This window comes from Moschus berezovskii, chromosome 22, assembly GCF_049115385.1.
Source record: "Moschus berezovskii isolate FMDL1 chromosome 22, NW_MosBer_1.0, whole genome shotgun sequence".
Taxonomy (NCBI): Eukaryota; Metazoa; Chordata; class Mammalia; order Artiodactyla; family Moschidae; genus Moschus; species Moschus berezovskii.
In genome coordinates this window covers 25,091,515-25,116,471 of record NC_142481.1, presented here as the reverse complement: position 1 = coordinate 25,116,471, position 24,957 = coordinate 25,091,515, and the positions used below count along the sequence as shown (strand labels likewise).

The window sequence follows — 24,957 nt, the reverse complement described above, 5'->3', positions numbered from 1 at the left end:
TCTCCCAGACCAAAGGCAGCAGGCAAGGAGTCCCCTTGTGTGCGCATCGCCTTTAGATGGCCTTCTCATGGTTATTGTCAATGCAGACTCCCCCAAACAATTGCTCCAGGGAGACACAAAAGCAAAAACATTTGTCCTATTTTTTTAACCTCTTTGTTTTAGATTTTTTTTTCCCACCCATTCTTTAAATTTCACAGTTTCTATTTGTCTGCAGAGAGACAAACGGAACAGCATGAAGCAAGCGCATTTTACCGTAGGCCTTACTGGCGATTGGAATGGCCTCAATAGAAATCCAGATTCTGAAAACACCGGCTGACTTGGAGGAGATGTGAAATTTCAGCTTGGGGCTCTTAAGTGAGCTTACCACAAATTTTGGACAAAAAAATGCACTAAAAGAAAAAGATAAGACAGTGGGATTCTGGGATCATCTGGGGGAAGTGCGAAAAGGGTCATCTTTTGTTTTCTCTCTTAGGATCCTGCCCCGAAGAAGTGGTCGCTTGATAGGAAGGAATCACAAATCCAAATGCAATTTGGATTCATTAAAAAAAAAAATTCTGGTTCTGTTTTATTATGCTCCTGGTGTATGGTTTCAGGGACTGTTTTAATGCACGTATGGCGGGGGCTGTTGGGACGCACTGCGAAACAGGCTGTGTTGAGAATTTTTTTAAACTATGATTTTATATAGAAAGGCCACATCCCCCTCCCCCTTTTCTTTCCTCCCTCGTTTCCTTTTTCCTTTCTTCTCCTTTCAACCTGCTTCCCCTGCAAGAATTCAGCGGTTTGCATCAGGCTGAGGGCAGAGGGATGTGTCAGACAGTGGGGATGGCCCAGGAGCAGAAGAGCCCACCTCTTTTTCCTGGGCGCAGACAAAGCACTTCTCTCCTGTAATGTATGGACCCTGATTTTGATGCTGTCCTTAAGAATCTGTCTGCCTTTTCATTAACATTCTCAATTTCAAGGTTTGGAAACACAAATGTGAGAATCCCCCTGGGTATAAAAGTCTTGCATGGCAAATTCTCTTGGCCCTTTCAGAAATTTTATATATATATATATATATATATATATATACACATTTTTTTTTTTAAGAGCAAGCTCCTCACCTAAAGCTGTTTTAAGTTAAGGTCTTTATTTTTGCTTTCTGAAAACTCGGGCTTTGTAACTGAAATTTGAGGAAAGCTCTCTATTACAAGTTCTTTTTTTTTTTCCCCTTCTTTAAATGGTTCCTCACTTGTATCTTTTCAAAATTGTCATTGATAGACTTAGGTTCTGAGCTGGGGAGGTGGGGGAAGTAAACCAGATAGCATTCCACCTAAGATTTGGGGGGTAAAAATTAATCTGTGGAATTAGCATTGTAGCAAGAGATGGAGGCCTTGAGGTTTGTGACAGAGAAATGTGAATCAGAACATCTGTTAGGCTTTGGCACACCAGCCTCTAATCGTTCCGGAGGTGAGTGTGGGCTGTTCTGAGGAAGGCGTGCATTCTGTACCATACCCAGGAGGGCCTGGCCACCCAGCGGGTACCAGGCCCTTAAATATAACTGCCTAGAAAGAATGGGGTGAATTCAGGGCATGCAGTGCAGTTCAGCTCCAAATGTTTCCTTGCTTATTTCAGGGACTTTTGTTTTTGTTTTGTGCCCTCTTCTGGTTTTTTCTTTGTTAAAGCCTCAAGGTTATTTAAGCACTAGTTTTAAAAATCAATGTGTATGTATAATTTAATAAAAATAGAAGGCTCTGGAAGAATACCCAAATCTGCCTCAACCCAGTTGTGCTGTGAAGACAAGAGCCCAGGTTTAGCTACAAGTTAGAATGCTGACATTCGCTGTCTCTTAGCTCAGAGATCATATTTACCTTTGCTGAAGTAAAAGGAGCAGCATTGGAGAGAGAAAGAGAGAGAGAGAGAGAGTGTGTGTGTGTGTGTGTGTGTAGGGGAGAGAGAGAGAGACAACCAGTTTGGCTGGATGGGGTCTTTGTAATTTACCAGCCAGCTCAGTAAGCGCCAGGGGACTGGCCTCTGACTTGGAAAGTGGCTAAGGGGAGGAGTAGGAAAGGGGTTAGCGTTCCCTGATTTATTTTTAAATGTTTATCCTTTTGGCTGTTGCCAGTTACGCTTTCCAGATGAGACAAGACTAGTTATGGAGAACTGGAAGGGAAGAATTGCCTTTTCTGAGAGTGGGTTTATTTGTCAACAGTGTCCAGGATGGAGCGAGGAGCGTGCCTGCCTGTCACTGCTGGGTAGGCTGTGGGTGTCACATCAGACAGCTGCCCTTGGAAGAGCTGGGGCCTTTCAGAGCCGGGGAACAGAATTGGCAACACGTATGTCAGAAAAACTGTTGATTCCATATGGAAGTGCGAAACTTGCAAAACTCTCTGAAGATGTATTGTTTTGGTTAGCGATGAAAATAAGTTTTGGTTGCAGTAACATGCCAACTTGTATGTAATCCTTTGTATTTTTGATGATGCAGAGGCCATAGATCACCTGCCTGTGGGTTACCTGTTAAATCTGTGCCTGTAGTAAAGGCAGGCCTGACCAGGCCTTTACCTTGTCTGCAGCTTGGTGTCGAATTAAAGGGAAGGAACTCAGGGTCCTTATTGGTTCTACCTGTCAGGCCTCTGAGGTGTCTGGGAGGCAGATGCAAGTGTCTGCCGCTTGGGATGGCAGTTTCAGACTGCCCAGACCTCCACAATCTTTCCAGGTGTCTAGATGGCTGGATCTTTGGGCTTTCCAGCTTTTATTTTGTTGAAGATACCTATCTGTTGGCCCACCCAGTTATGATGTCACCGGATTAGGAGGTTTTCGCCTTGTTAATAAAAGTTAAGACAAAGCAGCAAAATTAGATTTTCTGGGAGTAGAAACATTTTTGTATTGTCTTTATCTGTGGGGCCGTGGGTTGCTTCCAGGTAAGACATGGAGGCCTTAAGTCCCCACTTGCCTGAAGACGTTTCCAGAGACATCTCTGAGTTGTCTGTGCCACGTTACTTGCATTATTGCTAGCATCATCATCTTCATGTATTATTCATAGTCACTTTTTAAATTAAATTATTAATTGGTTTTCTTTAAGGTGTTCTCAACTTATGTGGCTAAAATAAATAATAGTGTTTTGAAAATGCCACCTGTTCTTGGACCTGAAGTCAGGCGGTCTGGAAACAGCTCTGCAGTGGCCATACTCTGGTTTAGAAAATCACCCTCTGCTTGTCCCTTTTCCATCTCCACTCCCCCTGCTCCCCCCCCCCACTCTCTCATGTGTGACAGAATTTGGCTTGTGCTGTCCTTTGTCCCTAATCGGACATGATTCCCTAGAGGCAGTCTTTTCTCCCTGGACTCTAGCTGGGGGGAAAAAAAAATTTTTTTTTGGAGGCTCTTTTTTGAACTAAAATGTAGAGCGGGCTGTCCTACCCCAACAGGTTAAGGTAGTTATATTAATTTGAGCCCAAATGATATTGTGCATAAATGCCTTCTAGTTTTCATTGCCCCTTTCCCTCCTGCATCAGTGTGTGCTTAACGCTAATACGATTCCATACATACAGCTCCTTCGCCTTCTGAGCTTATTATATTTCTAACACTTGCACGGTTCATTATTGTGCAGTCAGAAAGGACTCTCAGGGCTGTGGGGCCAGCCGGGGTGGGTGGCTTTCAGAAAGGGCGAAAGCAGGTGCCTTTCTCTGCTGAGAATCCGGAGTGAATTCAGACTGAGCCTGGGACTCCAGCAGGGAGGACAGGGGACTTCCGGTGAGATTTCTGTGGTGCTGCCTTTTGCCTATCTGAATGGAGAAGACGAACCTGGGGAGATAGAAAAGTGTCCAGCGACTGCTTTGACCAACTGGAGTGGCCACATTAAATCTGCCCCCAGGTGGTAGAATCTCCCTAGGAAGGGACATGACCTGTGACTTTTTAAGGCATGTTGTTAAAGACACTAAGGTTAATTGCAGACTGGACTTCTCTCTTTCTGTCTCCTTTTTCTTTCTTTCTCTCCCATGGAAAACTATCCTTACACTCTCAATGGAGAGCAGGGGATTTTTTTTTTTAAATAAGTTTCTGCAGCTGAAAAACAGAAGTGCTCTGTAAAGCAGTTAATAGGTTGGGTGTGTGTTTCAAATAAATTCCTGTCTACATTGGCTAATGTCCGTACGCTGGAGTGGCCTGGCTGTGACGTGGCTGGGGCCCGGAGACCCAGGGCTCGGGTTCGGAGGCCCCAGGCTTCTTGTTTTGGCCGAGGGCGCGTCCCTTTCTTCTCGCCCGACTCTAGGCCGGCCCCTGACTTTTGATGAGTGAGGGGTCAGCGCCTGGGGAGGACCAGGCTTTGTTCCCGCCGGGCTGGTTCTTCGCGCGGTGCAGGCCGAGCCGCCCGGAGCTCTGTCTCCCGGCGCGAGGCCCGGCCTGCCCGGAGGCCCGTCTCCGGAGCGCAGAGCGCTGGGGCCTCGCGCGCCCGTGTGCGTCCCCGTGTCCCCGCGGGCGCGGCCGCCGCGGAGCACCCGGCCTGCGCCCGGCACGACTGTAGATGTCAGGCTTTGCCCGGGGAGCCGAGCGGCGGCGGGGCTGCGAGTTTCAAATTAACCTTCCGCTTTGTTGCTGTGTAATGTGGATCCCCGAAGGCCCCCCGCCCCGCCCGCCCCCCTTCCCCGGGCGGTGCGCGCTGCAAGCTGCGAGTTGAGCTTCATTTACATAAAGCGAGTCCGGGCGGGAGGCCGGGCGAGCCGGCCGCGGGCAGGCCGGGGACGGGGACGCGAGCGCCGCGCCCCGTGGGTGAATCCCCGCCGCGCGCCCGGGGACCCTCCCTCCCGGGGAGGAGCGACCACCGGCCCCGGCCGTCACCATGAGCCCCCCGCCCCTGCCCCAGGGCCCCCCGCACCTAGCCAGAGCCACCTCAGAGCCCCGGGGGCAGCGGGAGGTGGGGAGAAGGCCGCCTGGGGTGGTGGGTAAGTTCGGGGCTCCGGTGCCGCTGGAATTTCCCATTGTCGCGCCCGCCGAGGCCCCCGGACCTGAGAGTGCCTCCTCCCTCCGGAGGTGTACGGAGCCTTTGTGTGCCAGGTGAGTGCAGCCTCCCGCCCCCGGCCAGTCCGCGCAGCCGGCCTGGAGCTGCGGGCAGGTGCTGCGAGTCTTGGCTGAACTTCCCATTCTCTTGGGGCATGTGGGGGAGGGGCAGGCTGGATACACCTGAACTGCTAGACTCTACTTGGAACCTACCTGGGGTGAGAGCCTCTGAATTCTGCTGGGCAGAGAGGAAAGCCCTTCCTCCTTCCCTCCCTTCCATCTTTTCCTCCCCTCCCTCCTGCCTTCCTAATTTTGCTTTTGGATTAGTTCCTGCCTTCTGAATATTTGCGGCGCTGGTGTCATTTAGAAGTTTGAGTTCCGCCGCCGAAAAATGCACGCTCTTCTTTGCAAGCGAAGTCACTGGCCAGTTGGAAACAGTGTGAACAGTGCGCTTATTGGGGAGTAATTAAAGGGAGAATCAGAGTTTTGGAGCCGGAAGGCACCTTTGGAAACTGACTAGCCCACCCTCTACTTTTAGTTGGTTGGCCCTCTGGAAAAACTAGAGCAGCCTTCATTTCTGTAGGGAGGGGGGTGGTCGAGAGAGAGAGAGAGAGAGAGAGAAAGAAAGAGAGAGAACTTAGATGTTTGTCTTGTTAAAAAAAGAGGAGGAAGGCCCTAGTTAGGTCAGAAAAAAAAAAAAAAAAAGCTAAAATAATCATGGTGAGCTGGAAGGGAAAGAACTTTCTGGAAAATGGTCCTTTCTGCTTTGGACATACCTGTGTTATAATGATGTGAAAATGCCTGGAGGGCAAAGATTACAGCTCATTGCCTGGTGTAGCCTTAAGAGTGCTTTGCCTGGCACAGTGGTGCTTGGTATATAAACTGGTTTAAATGAAAAGAGCTAGCCGGTGAATCCAAGAGGGTCTTCCCTCCCACCTTCTATTTGTGTCATTTAACTGGCCTTGAGGACTCTGAAAGCCACTGGCAGATAATCTCAGAGAGGACACATGGCCCCACTTGGGCACAGAGAGAAGGCCTCTCCCTCAGGCCAGGGCCTGCCATGGTGGAATGCATCAAGGCAAAACAAGGAAAACAACCTTGAGCCTTGAAGGTAGATAGTGAGAAAGTTACACGTCATCTTATTTCATCCCATGCTTTGCGATCCTTAGGGAAAGGTCACTAAATAAATAAGAGTATAATTTCGAGCTCGCGCTAGCCGGGGAACTTCATTTCTCTGCCATCAAACAGCAGGTGTGAGTTTGCAGAGTTGGCCCCCGGAGTCCCCTCATTCCTAAATTCAGGAGGTGTCAAACCCTCATGTTCTTTTAATGCCTGTGGTTTCTGGATAGGTTTCAAGGGGAAACCCTAAAAATCACGAGCTCCAGTAGACTGGGCTGGAGAGGGAAGCATGAGTGAGAGGGCAGAGGCTGCATCTGGGAGGAAAACATACACCTTGCAGGGTAACCTGATCAAGAAAGGCCGAGACCAGTCTGTTCCTTGTTATCAGAACAGCCACTGGCAGCCTGAGGTTCTGAATCCTTCTTGTTACCCAACCCAAAAAGCAATTAGGGAACAGAGGTGGTGGAATGTAAGGGAAGTCAGGAGACAGGGTTCTAAATAATCTAAGGGTTTCAAGAATAGGGTCATTGGAGAGAGGGCCATACCTGGATGTTTGCACACCTGATATTTGTATTCACTCTCCTTTGCCGAGACCCCGAAGGCCCCCTCTCAGAGGCATGTGGCTGTGAAGGCCAAGGGAAACTTTCCCTCTCTCTCTTCCTTAAATTACAGGACTAAGGAGGTTGTCTGCATTTAGTTTCCAGCATGTTTTCAGAGAGCATGTAAGTGCCTCTCAGAATGGGCTAGGGTCACATTTTGCTCTTTTATTTAATTACACAAGTGTTATTTAACAACATGGGGCAGAGGCAGAAGCAAGCACTTTTACACTTTAAAAACAGTCCTTTTGGAATCACAAGGAATTAAGTGACTTAGAGACCTCCTGTCTTGATGACATGGGTCATCTCCCTTTCCCAACTCTCTTTTGAAATGGCTGCATTTTCTATGGGATAGAGCTGCTATTTTCCAGTTCTCCTGAGAACAGTTTTGATTGACAGGAAACTATTGAGAAACACTTGCTAACTCTTCCAAAATAGAGGGGGAAAAAAAAATCTGAGCTGCTTCCCCAGCCACCTGAAACTTTAATTTTGGTTTCTTCCCTTCTGTCTTTTATTTGCACAAACGAATACTCAGGGTGGGTGGAAGGGACCCAAATAAAACAGAATTCTCAGCAGGCCTCTGTTTGACTCTTCTCAACAGGACGCTGCCGCGCCTGCCTTCTTGCTGCTCTAGGGTTGCATTTAACTGCCATATCAGTTTGGTACCAATTGGGCTGCCCAGTGGCCAGGAGCTAAACTAAGCGAGATTTCAGTTTTCATCATTATGACTTTAAATGATGATTAGTAAGACACTCCCTGGCTCAAGATACTCCCTGGACAAGCCTGGCTCACCTTGGGTGACCCAGAGGTTGTTAGTTCCTTAGAATAAATCTGTGATTGCAGACTGCTAGTAAAGTCTTATCTGGGACTGCATATGGTTTAGCTTGGTTCCTTGGGTTCTAGCCACTAGTGGTGTCCAGGGCATGTGTCCTTACTGTCATGGTGGGCTATTGTTCCTTTTGGACCTTGGGGCTTTTTTTTTTTTTTCCCTTGCTTCTGAAATGTTACTGTGAGAGCCCAGAAATACCCCAGGACCCAAAGCAGATCTTCACCTAAGAAATAATTTTTATTACAGGGTTGCAACAGTCTCATGTTAAAAAGTAAATATTCAGGTGACTAAGCAACATTTTATAAAAGGGTAGGGAATTGTTCTAAGGGAAAAGGCAATTGTCTTGACACCCACTTTTTAGAGGAGCTCACCTTGCCTCTTAACTGGATGGGTTTGCCTCCTGGTCTTATAGGGGAGGCAGCGATGACTCTGGCCTGAAGAAACTTGCAAGCTCCATCTCACACTTGCCGGTATTGCAGAGATAATGTACCTGACGCTGAACATTAGTAACCTCAAGAAGTACAGTATGTGCTGTGGTTTATACTTGAGTTTGTTATTAAAATCGTTGCTTGCTCTTAGCCTGGCCTATTTCTGTAGTGCTTGGGCCTGCTGGCCTTCTCTGGTTCCCAAGGCTGGTGTAATTAACCAGGATGGGGCGTTACCTTAAAAACACAGCAAGAAGGCAGCTTCCATTACAGTGGGCTTCATAGGGGGTATTGAAGGGTTCTGGTATGAGATTTTGGTTGTTAAAGTTGGTTGTTTTAGAAATCACAGCACAGGTCAGAACCACCATCCTCTGCTTGGGTTATAAACTGTGGTCAGGGAAATGGGGACTTAGTTTTAATAGAATCCAGGCAAGGGAATCCCTCAGCAGGAGCTAGTCTCAATCAAATATTAAAAGGTGCATTTTCTGTCTAAAGCAGTGTGCCGAGTCCTGCTCACATTGAGGAACAAACACACAGAAGCTGAGATTGAGTCAGATTGCCCCAAGGGAGAGACCCAGGCAAAAATCTTGGCTCATTGGCAGGCCACTCTCAAAGTCCAGATTAAGGAGGAAAACTGCAAAATCAACAACTGTCAGATTTCTCTTCTATATGATTTAAAGTTGGCTGCCAGATTGTTCTCTTTGAACATGTGCGAACTGACAGTCAGATGTTAGAGGGCTTTTTTTTTTTTCTTTAACTAATAAAGTAAATGACTCTTATATGGATAGGAACTGGGGAATTGACAGCAGTATTGTGCCAAAGCTTCAGAGGCAGTGAGACAGTGTGAATGCTTTTTTTCTGGTTTTCATTCTTTGGGGCCAGGGGACAAGATGGTGAGGACAAGGCAGAGAGTGGTCATAGCAGTGATGGGTGTGTTTCCAGAGAATTCTTTGCCCAAGGAAGGTGGCTTGGCTTATTTATCACTTTTAAAAGGTGATTTTTTTTGTTTCCTTAGATGTTGCTGCCCTTCTTTCACCCTTAATTCCTGAAGTTTATTGCTTTTGAAAGAATAAGGGTCTGATTAAAAATAGGGAAAGAAACAGAGAGAGTTTGCTAGGTGGCAAATTTGACTTCATTTCAGAAGACTGCTGTGCTGTTGGTTTTAACCCCAGACAGGGGCCTCTTAACAAAACGCTGGAGCTTAATCTGCCTTTGGGTGAGCCCTTCTCCCTTCGCACGGGAGGGTCGCCATGCAGTCTTGTCAACACCAGAATTAACGCACGGGGGTTTTGATGTGTACCCCTCCAGAGGGTCCTTAGCCAGCCTCCTGTGTCCTGGGGGTGGGGTCTTAGAAGGTTCAGTTCCTCCCTCTTTGAGTTTGGGTGTTAACACATGTGTCGCCTCCAAGACTTTGCCATCCTCTGCCTGAAGTTGGTCTAAGACTTCCAAGGTAGGGAGGAATGGGGTGTGCAAACCATATTCTCCCCTCTGGCCCGTTGTCCCTTCTTACTGCTGCAGGTTTGGGACGGAAGCCGTCAGCTCCCCTTGTAGTCTGTGTCTTGGGAAGATGGAGAAACCCCAAGATCCCCCTCTCCTCCCATCCTGCTAATCACATAATGGCCTTAAGGGCTTTCTTCAATGATTATCTTGTCTTTAATTTTAAGTGGGTCTTTTGGGGCAACAGTTGGGAGTTTATGGAGTGTCTTCTATCATCTGTAGGCAGACTCTGAACTGGGGAAGCTGGCTCCATTGGACGCTGTGAAAAGACGGCAGAATTTTCATCTGCTGCCGATTTCACGCGCTGTCCTGAAAGTGATTTCGGCCACAAACCTTTGATCTGGGAGTGAAACTTGGCCACCGCCCCCAGCCCCCACTTCTGTGCAGGAGGCAGGAGTTGGTGACTACTCAGACCTCCTACTCTGTGTGTGTGTGTGAATTGGGAGGGGTGTTAGCTAAAGAGAAGGGCTGAACCGACTACTTGTGGGTCTTTGGGAGTGGGCAGAAAAAAAAGCAGCTTTGCTGGGTTCCTAGTTGGGCCGACTTTATCCAGGAATGTGACTGGAGAAAACTTCTGAGCCTATTGGTTGAGCTAGATTTTGAATGAGAACTGTTGCCCATGCACACCTCTGCTGTAGGCTCTGAATTTCTGTGTTACAGTTCCAGGAGGCTCTCTGTCTTCTTTGAGTCTCCTTAGTGGAAAGGCCAGAGTCAGATGAGCTGAGTGAAGAAAAAACTGGGGTTGCTTAATTTGATCCTTGATTTCAGGCCTCAGCCTATCCCCCCACCCCCACCCAACCCCAGTCATATAGATCCCTGTTCAAATATGGGAGCCTTGATTCAGTACATAAAAAGCTCTTTACAAAAGAGTTTAAACTCCTGTAAGCTTATAAAAAGTACAGATGTGTAGTCCTCAACTTACTTGCTTTCCACGCTTAACGGTTTCTCAGCAGCATGTTTTGGACAACTTTTCCTGATGAAAATATGTTAAGGAACACATGTGTGCCTTTTTTTCCTCAACAACTTTTCCTGTCTTTTTTCCTTTTTTTAAACAGTTTTCTTAACTGCTCAAGAAACAATGCAAGCCTCTGCCACCATTTCAGGCCCTCTTTCTAAAAGGCTCTTTGGCTCAGGGCCTTGGTTTTTAATGTGCATTTGGCTGGTAGGGGGAATGTTTTTTTGCTTTCCCTGTAACATCGCCACGTCTCCCTGTGAAACATCTGCCTGGTTGCTAAAGTGTCAACTTGCGGACATAAAGAGGAGGCCCGTGGATTCTGTGTGTTAGAAGGTTGATGTCACTGCAAAAGCAACTGGTTTCATTTGCCACCCCTGCTCTGCCAGATTCTCGGATGGTGTCACTTTCACACCAGATATGAAATGATTGTCCAGGGAAGGCTGTCAGTCTGTGTACCTAACTCCATGAGTACATGTTACCTAGGCCCACCTGCCTTACCTTTAAAAGGTAGGTGCAGGTGAAGAGTGCAGGCTTGAAAATCATAAGGCTTCCCCTCCCCCTCGCTTTTTCAGAGAGGAGATCAAAGCTGATTTTTCTTGCAACAGATACTAAACCAAAGGTAGAAGTGTCTTTGGGAGAAAGCAGAGAACTTTTACACCTTTTGGGAAAGGACCTTCGGTTTATTTCTCACTCGCTGACGAATCTAACATTTGTCCAGGCATTGAAGATGCTGGCTGCTAAAGGAAATCCTAGTGCAAACTCCTCTAAGTGTCTAACTGGAGGAGGTGCGGTCTTGCTTGTTGGTGGAAGGAGTGAGATCATTATGAATATGACAGGTAGGGGCCAGGTCAGGATCAGAGTGCCGTTTATGAGTCATCCCTTGAAATGGGCATGCTGGTGTCCACACTGCATTGTCCGGGGAGAAGCAGAGATGGATCAAATGAGCCTACTCTTTGGGAAGCCAGCTTCTATTCTCCACTCTGCTCTAGCCCGGACTCCTCTGCGGGGGTCGCAGGCGTGGAGGCCCGGCTCTGTTCCAGTGTGGCAGCGTGACTGTGCACCCACCATGCAACCTCTCTGAGCCTTACTGCTTCCTTCCTTTGTGAAAGGGGCATAACGCACACCTCACTCCTCAAGTGGGGATGAAACGAAGTAGAAAGCAAGTCTTCCCAGTACATTTTCAGTAGCTTCTCCATGAATGTCCATTCCCATCTGCATACCCTTCCCTTTTTGTTTCTTTTGTCCCCTCTGGTGGCCCTGGCTCCCTTCTGCTTCCCAACACCCTGGAAGAAAGAAACTCAAAAGGTCCAGCGTTTCTTCTGCTCTGCCCTTAGGGGCTGGGAATAAAGCCAACTCCTTTTGACATCCTGCAACTGCGTTCAGGAGTGAAAGGGTCTGAAATGGATGCAGTGTCCCCGTCCTCCCCTCACGTGCCCCCCACCCCAAGCTGACAGGCGGCCTTCGAAGTGAGCAGCCCACTCAATGACCCACCTAGAGAGGCCTTCCCGGGCTGGCTTGTATATGCTAATAGGCCTGACTTGTCCTGGCTTGTTTGTAGTGATTTGTGGAGGCATTTATATGCAAATACTATCAACTTGCTGAGTTAATTATCATGTGCCCTCCCCCCCACCCCCCTTCCTGCCAAGCATCCCAGCCTGGGTCCGCGAAAAGGGGCTGTTCACATTCATCCCTGAGCTCTTCCTGTCTTGGCCTTCTCCACGCAGCCCTGTCCTCTTCCTGTACCTGCAGGCTCTTTCTTGGCTCCTCCACGGCTCTGTTGCCTGGCCCAGGAACCTGTGTGGTCAGAGCTGGTGAGCTGAACCCATCAGGGGCTCGCCTCATTCAGAGCCTCCATGGGAGGTGTCACTCCACATGCAGGGGGAGTCTGGCTCATGTCGCACTGAACTTTTTTTTTTTTTTTTAATTTTTATTGGAGTACAGTTAATTTACTGCACTGAGCTTTTAACCCCCATTTTCTATCAAATAACCTGAAAAACAGCTGCCCAGACCTTTCAGCCATTGAAACTCAGTTCTCGGTCTGGTGAGAAAGTGAATATTGTTTTAACATCATTATGACTTTCATATTCCCACATTGTGGGTACCACTAAAACCTGGGCCCACTTCCGAGCCCTGCAGAGGAGCCATTCTGCAGAGAGATGCCCCCTCCAGCCCCCTGCCCCTGGAAATCTGAGTATTAAAAAGTGTGACTGTGTGGACCTCAGATCAACCTTGCCCGATTGTGTGCGGGGGCATGGTTGCGTTGGAGGCTGGATAATTTTTGTTGTCAGGGGTGTCCCTCATTTCTCCAGGAGTCCTTGCTCCCCCAACCCAACTTCCCAACAAAATGTCTCCAGGAATCACCCAGTGTCTCCTTGGGATGCATGGAGAACCACTGGGCTAGAGATTGCATTTGCTTTCTCTTGGATAAAAAGATGGCATATCCCTGCCGCCTCTGAGTTACACACATTTGTTGAGTGTTCTCTTAAGTTTGTGATTTGACCTAGCTGATGTCAGTTGTTGCCATTTGCTTAATTTCATGGTCACTTTAGCATTTAAACATTAAGACTCTTTCCTTTAAGGGCATGGCCATGGGCTGGTGTTCGAGGCTGTGACATTTTCGTCCCCAGGGGTGCCATCTTGTAGAAATAGAACTCAGGACCCATATGTAATTGTACACTTTCTAGGAGTCACGTTAATAGAAAAGTAAAAAAGATAAAAAAGAAACAGGTGGAGTGAAGTTTAAAATGTCTTTTTCCGCACAACGCACAGCATCGGCGTGACTTTCTCACCTCAGCAGTTGGGACTTGCCTTGTTGCCAGCGCTTGGGAGTGGTAGATGAGCAGTGGCCACCATATTGGACAGCTTGGCCCCATCTGGGATGGTTTTGTGGTGGCTACCATGTTGGACAGCTCAACAATATCTAGAATGACTGTGGCCCTTTCTAGCTGTGGAATCATACCACAGGAGCAAGTTTTTTTCTTCTTTACTTAAAAAAAGAAAAAAAAAAGGGCTTTGTGTTTATTCTCTGCAAAGTGGGGCCTTGGCTGCACAGATGCAGCTGTGTGGAGCTGTGGCCCAGGGAGCGGGGCCTCTAATCTCTAGGGAGGCTCCCCCGGCCTCTGTGGGGGAGCACCCTGGGCCGGCCTGGGAGGAGGGTAAATAATTCCAAGGGCTCAGTGTACTCTCTCACACCACACAGACTAATGGTTCGGGTTAATTTTGTGTACAAGGTCCCTTTTGTTGGAGAAGGGGGTGAAAGTCCGCAGCTGTGACCGGAAACAGGGGACGGGCCTACTGGGATGACCTTGTTTTTGGAAAGTCTAAATGGAACACTAATGGCAGAGATCTAAGACGGGTGATGTATGTGTGTGTTTGACTGGGCCTGAAGATAAGGTGAAGAGTATTTTAAAAGTTACTTTAGTGCAACCTCCCAGATAACCATAGGCCGAGGGCCAGTTACAATTTATGGCAAGCTGGTAGTCAGGCCTGTATGTTGGCCTCATTTTATCTTTTGAGTCCAGGCTCTGTAGCTTAACTGGTGGTGCTCTCTTTGTTTATTTTATCTTTTTTTTTGGCGGGGTGGGGGGCGGCTGATCAGGTTCTGCAGTGAAGCTTAGCGGCATTTTATTAGGCAGGGAGCCATTGGTATTCCTGCTCCTGGGTGCTGTTGTGTGTCACTCCTTGCCATCCCTAATTATAATGCCGCTGGGCGTTGCACTGTAAAGTTTCCAGTAGCCGGGGAGTGCAGGCCCACACCTTGCGTGGTGACAGAAGCCTGCCAAAGATGTGACCGGGGAGGAGGTGTGGAGTCCTTAATATAGCCCTGAGCCCCAGGTTTCTTTCATCTCTGAGGTCAGTCAGCCTTTTCCTGTTGCCTCTGGAGTTCTTGAACCGGTGTGGCTGGGCTGGGCCGGGCCAGCACCCCTGGCGGCACACTTTTGCTAGTAAACAAGGCAGCTTTGGGCAGCGAGTTCCCGGCCGTTTCTGGACCAAAGATGCGCCAGTGGTTATCTTCTGACAGCCTACAAGGTCCTTTCATCCTGAACCGAGCCATTCCCTCAACACCCCCTTTCTTAGACCTTAAAGAGACCCCCACATTTACCAAGTCCCCATGACTGGATGCTTTCTCCTTCCTACCCCAGAATTCCAAGGAAGGACCTTGCAAACTACTCCCAAACTGTGTTCGTGAAAAATGTATGTTCTTAAGTTCAAGGGGACTGTACTTCCCATAATCCATTTTATAATCAGGTTTGCAGCCCCACTGGCAGCAAAGTCTTGCTTATTTCTTATTTGCACTTTGACTGGATACAGGTTTGTGGAGGGGTTCTTTCTTGAGGGGTGATAAGAAAACAGGAAGTTCTTCTGAGTTTGGAACCTATCTATAAAAATAACCTCGTGATTGATAGATTGGAGTAGGTTTGTAGATAGCTTTCTCTAATTTTTTAGAGTGGGGAGATGTGGTCAATTGTTCCTTCAGCACATTTTCATGTTACCTATCCTGTAAGCCACTGCCATCTGCTTTAAAATTTTTTTTATTTTTTCATTTTAAATCCTTAAAGACAAAGGGACCTGGAAGCTCAGACCTGTCCTGCCACATTCCTGAGTAATTTGGTTTTGATTAACCCTAGGAGAAAAGTTGGTTTCTCCTAGCGACCGAGGGGATCAAAGCACCAGGAGGGGCAGTTCTCATACACGCAGTGCCCCCCCACTCCCCCTCCCAGGCCTTTTCACCCTCCCCCCTCTTTAGAAAGCCTGAGTAGGAGTTATTTCCACTTTCTGACTCTCAGAGAACTGGAAGTGTATCGTTGAGCTTTGGATGGACAGACTGGGGAGAAATAGCCCTCCCCCCATTTCTTTCTTCCTAAACTCCTTTTCCCCCCACAAAGCTGCAAAGCACATTCCTGTGCTAATCCTGCCTCTGGAGGAATGCAAATGGCTGTAATTGTGTGCCCCAGGATGGGCCTTCCGCATCTGTGCAGCTTTTCTTCTCAGAGGAGGTGGCCAAAAAGTTCATTTACATGGAGAAATGAGACTGGCCCGGGATCCCTCCTGGCAGGATGGGTACTGTCTGAGAGGAAAGGGGCCGTGTCTGTGTGTTCTCTGCCCCTTGCTTCCCCTTCCCTTCTTTGCATACTTTACAGTGTGTGTGTATGTGTGGGGGTGGGTACCAGCATCCTGCTGGGCATATTTTATAGGAAGAGCAGTTAAAAGGGAGAAGTCTGCTCTCCATAGTGAGAAATTCAGCTGGAGGAGGAGGCAAGCCAGCCTTGTAATGGGCAATCCTTGAACCAAACCACAATAAACAACTTTTTATTATTTTTTTTTTCAAAGCTAAAAGATCAGCCTCAGACGTAATTGATAACATTTTGAAAGAGGGCGTGTCACTCCACGGGCCTTGTCCAGCTTCTAATGCACAGCTGACTTTCTTCTTCCTCCTCCCCTACCCCGCCACCCCTTAATCCATTGCCAAATTGCAAGTATAAACGATTTGATTTGGATACTAAGATTTTTCAGCACAATTAGAAGTATCACTTGGGAGTCGGAACATTGTATCTTTAGGGGGGGATGTTCAGAATAGAGGAGAAAATTCTCAGTCCTATTCAGGAACACCGAACTGCTGGCTGAGTCTGAAGTTGAAAGCCAGACTGAAGTTTTAGAACAGTGCTGTCCAATAGAAATACAGTACAGGAGTCACGTATATTATTTAAAAGTTTCTAGTATCCACATTAAAAAAAAACTGGTGAAATGAATTTTAATTATATTTTCTGTAGCCCAGTATATCTGAAATGTTATCATTTTAACATGTAATCAATATAAAGAAAACTATCAATGAGACATTTTGCATCCTCCAAAACAAACAAAAAAATTCCCACGTGTATTTTATATTTGCAGCCTTCTCTCATTTTGGACCAGACCCCTTTCATCGACTCAGTAGCCCTGAGGGGCCAGTGGCTGACTGTCGGACAGGACAGAGCTGGCATTTCAGGATGCCGCTGAGGGCTCTTCTGAGACATTACATTGATGGAGCTGAGTCTCCTCCCATCTCTCGTGACTGGCTGCCTCTGTTTACTGGTGTTTTGGGGGTACAGGCTGCATCTGCACACTGTTTGCTCTGTAAAAGTCACCCAAGTCTGCGGACATCGTCTTGGGATTGTTAGGAGGCAAAATGTACTATGCTTCCATGCAAACCTTTCATCAGCTGCCTCTCGGTTTGCAGGTGGCCGGTGGAGGTACCCACCTGGCTCCGAAGGCCATCCCAAACAAAGAATGGCAGCAGTGGCCGCACGGTGGTCCTGGCCCGAGAGAGAGGGCAGGCCGGCTTGCAGCTGTGTGAGCTCTGGTGTGTGTATTGCAGCAGCCTTGTTGTTTCCTGCATCACCCCCTCTTTGTTTGTGCCCTCAGCATGACAGGGCTGCAGGGAGCTTCTGGAAGCCATCCAGGTCACTCTGTCCATGGCGGCTTACTAGTCAGTGGCAGGGCAGGGGACCTTGGACTTGTGGGTAGTCGTTGCGTTCTCCTCTCGGACATCAGTCACACAGGCTTCCTGGGTTAGTCGGCCTGGGCCCACGTGGCGTGTGACTTAGAGGGGCCTGTGTTTTGGGGGCTCCTCTGCTGCCCACCTGCTGCGATTGACCTGGTCCCCAATCCCAACCAGAGACACAATCGTTTTCCTGGTTTTATTCAGATTTCTGATTTCTCACATTACCTCTTTCTTTTCTTCCTTTTGGCCATAATGCAGCATGTTGGTCTTGATTTCCCAACCAGGGATCAAACCCACGCCCCCTGCATTATTGGAAACACAGAGCCCTAACTGCTGGACTGCCAGGGAAGTCCCTCTCACGTTATCTTAAGGCCACACAGTGGAGAGTCCTCTTTCACCGTCTAGGGCCAGTGGGCCTCTCTGGTTGGAGGCAGAGAAGGGGAGAGGCAGAGGGTGATAAGGAAAAATCAGAAACAGCCTTGCACATGAGGATAAGGGAGGGGATATGATAGAGGCAAGGAGTCCCAGCCTAGATTCATTTGTTTGTTTGTTTTGAAAGACTGGTCGGTCATATTTTTCTTTTGTTTGCTCCTGAAGGGACTTCTTCTCAAAGTAGATAAGTCTGACTAACAGTACACCCCTGATGAGGAGAATAGCAAGGATGGCTGTCGTCCGGCTTCTGCCGGCAGAGAGCAGCTGGGAACCCTGTCCCACCGAGGGGGAGGAAGCGTCTCCTTGCTGAGCAGTGGCTGAGCACCGGGGTTTCCTCACTATTGATCTCAGCATTCCTTAGTCGATGCGTGTGATAAGGGCCCTCTCCCTTCGCCATCGCTGTGTCCAGGGCGCCCAGCCAGCCTTGGCCCATCCCTGGGCCTCCAGGGGGATTTGTGCCCCTGGTAAGCTGAGAGGCGAGTGTGGGTTTGGGGTTTTAGGGAAGGGGGGTATCTAATTCCTTCAATGGGCCGACCTCCTGTGCAGGCAGGGGGAAAAAAAAACTGTGAAAGTGTGAGGTTGAGTGGCCGCGGCGCCGGCCTCTGCTGGGGCTGGAGGAGCGCAGCTGTCTGACCCCGGGTGAAAAGTTCAAATCTGCATTTAAAAGGAGTGCCAGGACCCCCCCCCCCGCCCCTTCCCCCTAGTCAAGTTGAAACTGTTGGAGTTTAGAGGATATGGTCAGGCCCTGCCCTGGGACATTAAACAGCTCCTGGTTCCCTTTGGCCACAGCCCGATGATATGGGGACTCTGGGGGTGGGGGGCTCTCTCCTGAGGTGTCATTCTTGGATAACAGTGATGTTGAGGGACCCCACCCACCCACCCCAAGCGCCTGGAGGACAGAAAGTTTCTCTCTCTGTCTGGTGCTGGGTGTTTAAGCCCTTTCCCCAGGCACTCTTGGCCAGGCCTTTCCTTTTTCGCCCTCCTTCCTCCAAGGCCACTGTGGGTGGTGTGGTGGCCCTGGCCAGCCCTGTTTGGGGTGGGGCAAGGCCCCTTCTCCAGTGAGGGGCTCTGCTCCCCATCTTGGTCTTGTGGCTTAAAATGCTCTGCTGCTCCCCGACAGGAGCAGATCTGCAGCCCGCTCCTTCTCTGTTGCCCACTGGCAATCCTGAACCAAGGGCGCCCTGTGCTTTTCTGGAAGCTTCGGTGGCCTCTGTGGGTGCAGTCCTGATGGGCTGTGTGGGATCATGGAAGGTGCCGGCTTGCCGGTGGGGAGAAACAGGGGTGGGAAGGGGAGCCCGATCCCCAATGGCAGGAGTGCCAGCAGCAGCCGCGTTCCCTCCCCTCCCCCTGCCCTGCTACCCTGCTCAGAAGGGGGTCTGGCCACAGCCCTGCCCGGAAACCCATCCGCTCGGGCCCTGATTTGTTTACTCGAGCATTAGGTGAATGTAAACAGTTCATCCTCTCCGATTTTATATCCTTAAAGGCTCCAAGTGTGAATACAAATGGGTATTAGGCCCCTGCGGTTTCAATGGCTGTCCCCACCCCCTCTCTTGCTAACTAGCAGGTCTTTAACCTGCCCGGGGGAAGATAAGGTCCTCTGCAAGCCCCAGGGCTTCGATGACTCTTTTCTCTTTTTTTCTTTGGTTTCAAATGCTGAGACTTAAAGAGTGGTGTTGGGAGGCCTCCATCCATAGGACTGAACGTGGATGAGAGCAGAGAGCTCGGCTTCTGTTAAGGGGAAGCCTGGTATTTTGATCTCTCATTTGGGGAGGAAGGGATATTTTCTGCGTCCCTGTCACTTTGTCAGATGCACTGTGAATCTTGACTGTTCGGTCAAGTTAATACTTTCTCACAGATCAGGTGGCACCATATACCTTTGCTTCATTCTTTCTGAATCTTTTTTTTCTTTTTCCACAGTGTAGTTGAACATTCCTGCCGGTAAGAAGGGTGGTCTCTGGGGAAGGGTCTCTCAGGTCAGTTTCACACATCTTGTTTTCTCCCGTAATAAGGTCAGACACATTTTTTTTTTTCCTTCAAGGGATCATGTGAACTCCTGAAGGTCATGCCAGGTTACTTCACCCACAAGATTCTAGAGCACACCTTCAGTTAGGGAGCACCCTCAAACCCCCACTCCCAGCTCCTCCCACTCCCCTCCCCTCACCCCCGACCCCGTCACCTTCCAGTAAGGAGCTTCCGTCTTTGCAACCAGAGGGCACTGTGACCTGAAGGAGCAGTCACCTCCACCCCTGCCCCACACGTTTGCGTTCTGGTTCGTGCGTTCAAGGCCAGGGCATTTCTGTCCCTGTGGTGGCTCTGAGTCCAGTCACGCCATCACAGGGGCATTTTAATTAGCGGGGCCTTAGTCATTAGTGAGTTATTGTTTTTGTCTGGAAACACTTAAGTACTGTTTACTCGATGTCTCAACGAAATGCAAAACAGCAATTAAGCAGAAATTTGTTGTATGAGGCAGGAACCAAAATGGATTGTCAGAAGCAGGTCATGGGTCCTCCAAGTCAAGTTGCTCTTGCCTTCAGCCTCCTGATAACTGGAGTGCAGCAAGTCCTCTCTCTCTTCAAGACCTGCCCCTCCACCGCCCCCCCACCCCCACCCAGGGTTATTTGATAGAAATACTTACAAACTTCCTTTGTGTCTTCCTGCATCCTGCCTTCACTGATGTGGATGGTTAGGTTTGGTAAAGTGTTAATGTTTACTTTCTTCTTCCTTGGTCTTTCCACTACCTGGATATTTCAAAACCCTTTCCAATGAAGATTAATTATTCATGAAAACTTGCATATCCTTTTCGGTAGGTTGGTAGAACTTGAGTCTCTTTTCTTTATGCTTCTGAGACCAAGTGCTATGGTTAGTTTGATCGGTACTTCATTAGCCCTGGAGAGGATTGGGGTGCTAGGATAGATGTCCCTTTCACTTAAAATCTTTTCTATGGACTGGTGGGAAAGAAGCTAAAATGAAGAATTCTGGCTAAGGCGGACCTGGAGAAGCACCAGAATGTGAAGAAAACAGAGGTGCATGTAAATTGCCTGCAACTTGGATGGGAAACATTGACCCCAAAGAAGGAGTAGCTCCTTGCTGAGACTAATAAATGGCATCTGCTTTGGTAGGGTTCTAGCCCCTCAGAACCCAAGGTTCATGGAAAATGGAATCATGTGACAAGGCTGAGGGGGCTGTTAGGGGGTCAGGTTAACTCTGAGTTGCATTATACCGGCTTCCATTCCAGGAGACAGGTTGATGTAAAACTCTTGGTACCAAGTTCATGATCGGGGACCCCATTTTCTAACTGCTCGGGCGCTTGTCTCGTTGCTCCCTGTCTCTTTTTTTCTTCTTTTCCCTTCAAACAATATCTTCTGACTTCCAGATTTCTGATAAATTGATAAGAGGCATTGCGTGAGTCAATAGAGCTGTAGACACTTTGCCAATATAACCCCGGCTCTATTGATCTGCCAGTAAATTAAAGTCTTACTTAGAGGCTGCCGATATTTCTAATCTCCTGCCTCACCAATTACATCCTCCCAGCTACCTGGAAAGGGGACTTGAGCCTTTGAACCTTTATTTGTTGTTGTTGTGAGCAGGCCGCTATCCTTCCATGAGCCTGGGGGCCTTTGCCTGCCTAGCCAGGTAGGAGATGGGGGAGCGCGGAGGAAAATGAGCCAGCTTGACTCCTTGCCTGGGATTGGTTTTTGTGCTCCAAGGTTCATTAGTAAAAATTTCTGGAAAACAAATTCCATCATGGTGGTCACGAACATTTTATCCACAAGCCTGCAGGTCACTCTTACCCTTGACTTTGCCTGGAGTTTGGAGGTAGAAAAAGTTGAGAGTAGCTGCCATCGGAGGTCTCCCTGGCATGTTTCATGGCTCTCTCTCACTTGGGGGGAAAATGCTGACAGTTTTTCTCTTGCACTGGGAGAGAAGGAGAGTTAGAATCAAAAGCTGGATTATTAGTGTTTATCACTTTAAAAAAAATGCCCAAGAGTTTGGAAAAGGAGAACAGAGGACGGGTGCCCAAAATAGGAATGGCTGGAGGCCTGCGTATGTGCTTGCTGCCTTTTTTCGGGTTTTGTTCCAGAGCAGTTTCGTGTTCTCATTGGAGCAGAGGCCTGGGGGAGAGAGAATTCCCTTCTTTGTCCTTTGTCACTCTTGCCCACGGTGTCCCCTCTGCTACTCCCCTCTCTGCCGTCTCGCTCACTCATTTGAAGTCGAGTAACAATAACAAGGGCTTCAAGATGTCACCCTGGAACCATGGGGCTCATTGAGTTCCCTACTGGGGTGCCCACTTTCCGCAGTGATAGTGGTTGCAGATAAGCTCTTTCAAGTCCCGTTGATGTGCTTGGCTTTGGGAAGAAATCTCCAGATAAATGCTGTGTTCTCTCTAATACTCCAGAGCGGAAAATCAATGGGAGGGATAATTCCTCCTTGTCCAACACACACCCCTCCTATGTTTCTACCTGGAGCGGCCCTCAAAAAATTTCTAATGATAAATCGAGTCCCGGAGTCTCATCTTTTCCCCAGCATTCCAGGAGGATGCGTTAGGACTTGCCCAGGCCCCCTTTAGGAGAAAGAACGGCTCAGACCCTGGGACCTGGGGGTCTCCTCCTCTGCTTACCTCCCACATGGAAGAGCTGAGCACTGAGCTAGGGACCGGGAGTGTAGGAAGCTTGCCAGAACGGTCCACCAGCCGGCCGAGTTAGGGGCGGATGGAAGGTGCGTGCGGGGGCCCAGGATTGCATGTGAGGCGTTCATGGCCTCACCTTCTGCTAGACGGTGATTGGGCTGGTGGCCTGTCTGGAGTGGCAGAGAGACCTGCTTCAGGGCTGGTTAGGTCTCCTTGCTCAGCCTGGAAACAATCTCCGCACGCGTTCACTTGGCTCCCTTGGGCTGAATGAGTGAAGAAGATGTTAGACAAGGCTCACCCCAGGAGGTTGGGATTGACTTTCCCCTTTGTTTGGATTGCATTGTATTGTAGGAGGTGTTTAAATCTTGTTCACACCTGTTGAGGCTGAGGCCTGGCTTTAGAGAGCGGTTTGTAACAAGACTTCTGTTGTTGCCGAAAAGGTTCCTAGCTCACAACAGAGGAACTTTATTGTAGCAACTTGTTAATGTTCAATTAGGCAAATTCTGGGTGCCCCCGGGCAGTGGAAGGGCGTGCTGGTTCTCCCCGGCTGCCCATGGCCCCTGTCAGCCAGGCCGGATGGAGCGGGGGAGGCACAGTCTTGTCTACCGGCTCCTCCGGGGGCAACAGGTGTGGGGTCCCACAAGTCGTTCCGAGGCATCTGAGGTTGACAGCGGGGAACAGAGGAGGTTGATGCCAGCTCTTCAGTGAAAGTCTCCTCCTGAATCTTGGCACTTGCTGGCTCACCCACCCTTGGGTGTGGCACCGGCTGCGCACCGTGCCCAATTCGCCTGTGGGTTGGCAGGAGAGAGGGAGGACCCCAGACCCTGCGGCTGCTCCAGCATTAGGCCTGCCCCGGGCAGTGGAACCCTGTTATCTCTCGGAATCAGAGCCTGCCTGGCCACACCTGGGTATGTCTTCTGGCTCTGGTCCTGGCGTGATTCCTCTCGAATGACTGTCCCGCGCTTCGATGGGTAGTGTTTTCCAGCTCCTGATTAGAATGAGGTCTTGACTGCAAAAGGAGAAACAGGAAGCTCGTTTCACTTGGAGGCGCTTCTGTTCTCATGAACCTGGTAGACTGGCAGTTTTCTTTTCAGGATGGAGGTGAAGAAGCTGGAGCTTGAAATTTTTAAAAGGGCAAGCAGGAGATGCTCAGAGGGGCCCTGCCCCCCACCAGCGCCCCAGCCCACAGTCAGGGTGCACCTGGGACCCGGCAGCCTGCTTGGAGGTGGGAGGTGGGTGTGCCCTCCCCACCACGTCAGGGAGTGTCTGTGCTGGTGAGGCCTGGCTGTGAAATATTGGCCCCCGTGGCAGCCTTGCGCCGCGGTGTTGAGCAATGAGGAGTGCGGGGCAGCCGGCAGTGTATTAAACACTAGTTGAGCACAGGAGGGGCAGTATATCACAGGAGAGAGATAAGCAAAGTTCTCTGATAGTGGATCAATAAAGGTTAGTGACATCATATCTCAAAGTGAGGGAACCTGCTTTCTGCACAGCCATTTATCAGATCACAGCCTGGAAGGGCCTTAACCCCTCTCTGGCCGGGTTTCTTCTTCCTGAACACAGAGAGACTGAAACTTCTCCTTGGGACGGGGGATTGGGAGGGGTGGGGGGGTGGGGGGCAGTCGCGCAGGGCGATTCACTCATCCCAACACTGTATTTAAGGACACTGTTAAATACATATGTGCCGGTTTTGAAAGTAAATGACTTCTGCCGTTACTGTATTACCCCAGCAGTGGCTTGGGCGTGCGTCTCTGGAAAGTTTCTTAACTTTGAAATTTGTGCAGAAATTCCCAACAAAGGGCAGTGCTTCTATAGAAGCATGAAGATGTGGCCAGTGTGTTATGCGTGCGCAGCTGTATTGCTGTTGGGACACCTGGGGGCTGGGCGTCGTGTTTGGTGCTGGAGGGTCAAACAGTTTCACTGGACGGGATTATTACAGTTGTAATGAGCCTGGGAATGGTGGTGCCCATTCTGTTTGACTGTGTGGTGTTCTAGAGACTTCACATCCCCCAGTGGGCTGGGATCAGCAGACTGCAGACACGCCTGCAGGCCACATCTGGCCCAACGCCTGTTTTTGTATGGTCTGCAAGCTAGGCATGGTTTTCACCTTTTAGAATGGTTGGGGGAGTCCAAAGAAGAATGTTGTTTCATGACATACGAAAATATGCAAAAAATCTTACTTGTCCATAAGTAAGATTTTATTGGAAAACAGCTGGGCTTGTTCTTTTACATGTCTGTGGCAGCTCCCATGCCACAGAGAACAAGAGCTGAGCAGTTGCAGACAGACACGGAAAGGCCCCAAAGCCAAAAATATTTACCTGACTTTCCACGGAAAAAAGTTTGCCAACCTCTAGTCTAGCCTCTAAGATCAAACCCACTGGTAACTAGCTGTGTGACCTTAGGTAAGTCACTTAACTTCTCTGTTTCATTTGTCTCTGTAATATAATCTTGTCCCGTACCTACTCCAGGGTGTTCTGAAAGTCAAGATTGATGAGAGATGAATTTGAAAAATAGCTTGTGTTTGTGTGGTGTTTATTTTTGAATTAGCAGGCCCTTCATTATGTAAATCTATCTAAGACTGCTAGGGCATGGGGACTTACCTTTTGGAAATCTAGCATCTGGCATGATTGTTAGAGCTCGTCTCATCCCTGTGTCGTGCTGGGTGAAGTTTGAGTTTCTTTGTCTCCGAAAACTTGAAGACATGCATCTTCCCAGAGTGAACATCTCTTGCTTTGCAAGGGAACATCAATTTTCCTCAGCGACTGCTGAGATTTTTATCCTTAAAGAGTTGGATCACTTTTCTTTCCTGCCCGCCAGTGATTTATAGATGGAGAGAGCCTGCCTTTTCCTGTAGGTCTCCGGCTGTTTATCTTTCAGGTTGGGCCCTGCCAATATGCGGGCTGGGATGGTCACATCGGCCAGGGCATTTGGGGGCGATCCCAACTAGGAGATGCCAGTTCCAGGGCACAGGGGTGGTTGTGGGGAGCAGAGGAGGCCGGAGATTCCAGCCCAAAGCTAGTGGGCTGGTGTC

The 24,957-nt window shown here is 49.1% G+C and overlaps 1 protein-coding gene across 3 annotated transcripts in view; it reads left to right on the top strand.

Moving 5' to 3' along the window:
- ZFHX3 (zinc finger homeobox 3) overlaps nucleotides 1–24,957 on the top strand; it is a 259,323-nt gene that overhangs the window by 5,798 nt on the left and 228,568 nt on the right. The window contains exon 1 of one of the 3 annotated variants that reach the window (XM_055412413.2): nucleotides 4,675–5,025. The exons of the other annotated variants lie outside the window; for them this stretch is intronic. The gene's annotated coding sequence lies outside the window, so the exon portion shown is untranslated. Of the gene's footprint in view, nucleotides 1–4,674; nucleotides 5,026–24,957 lie in introns of those variants that run through there. 3 annotated transcript variants of the gene reach the window in all.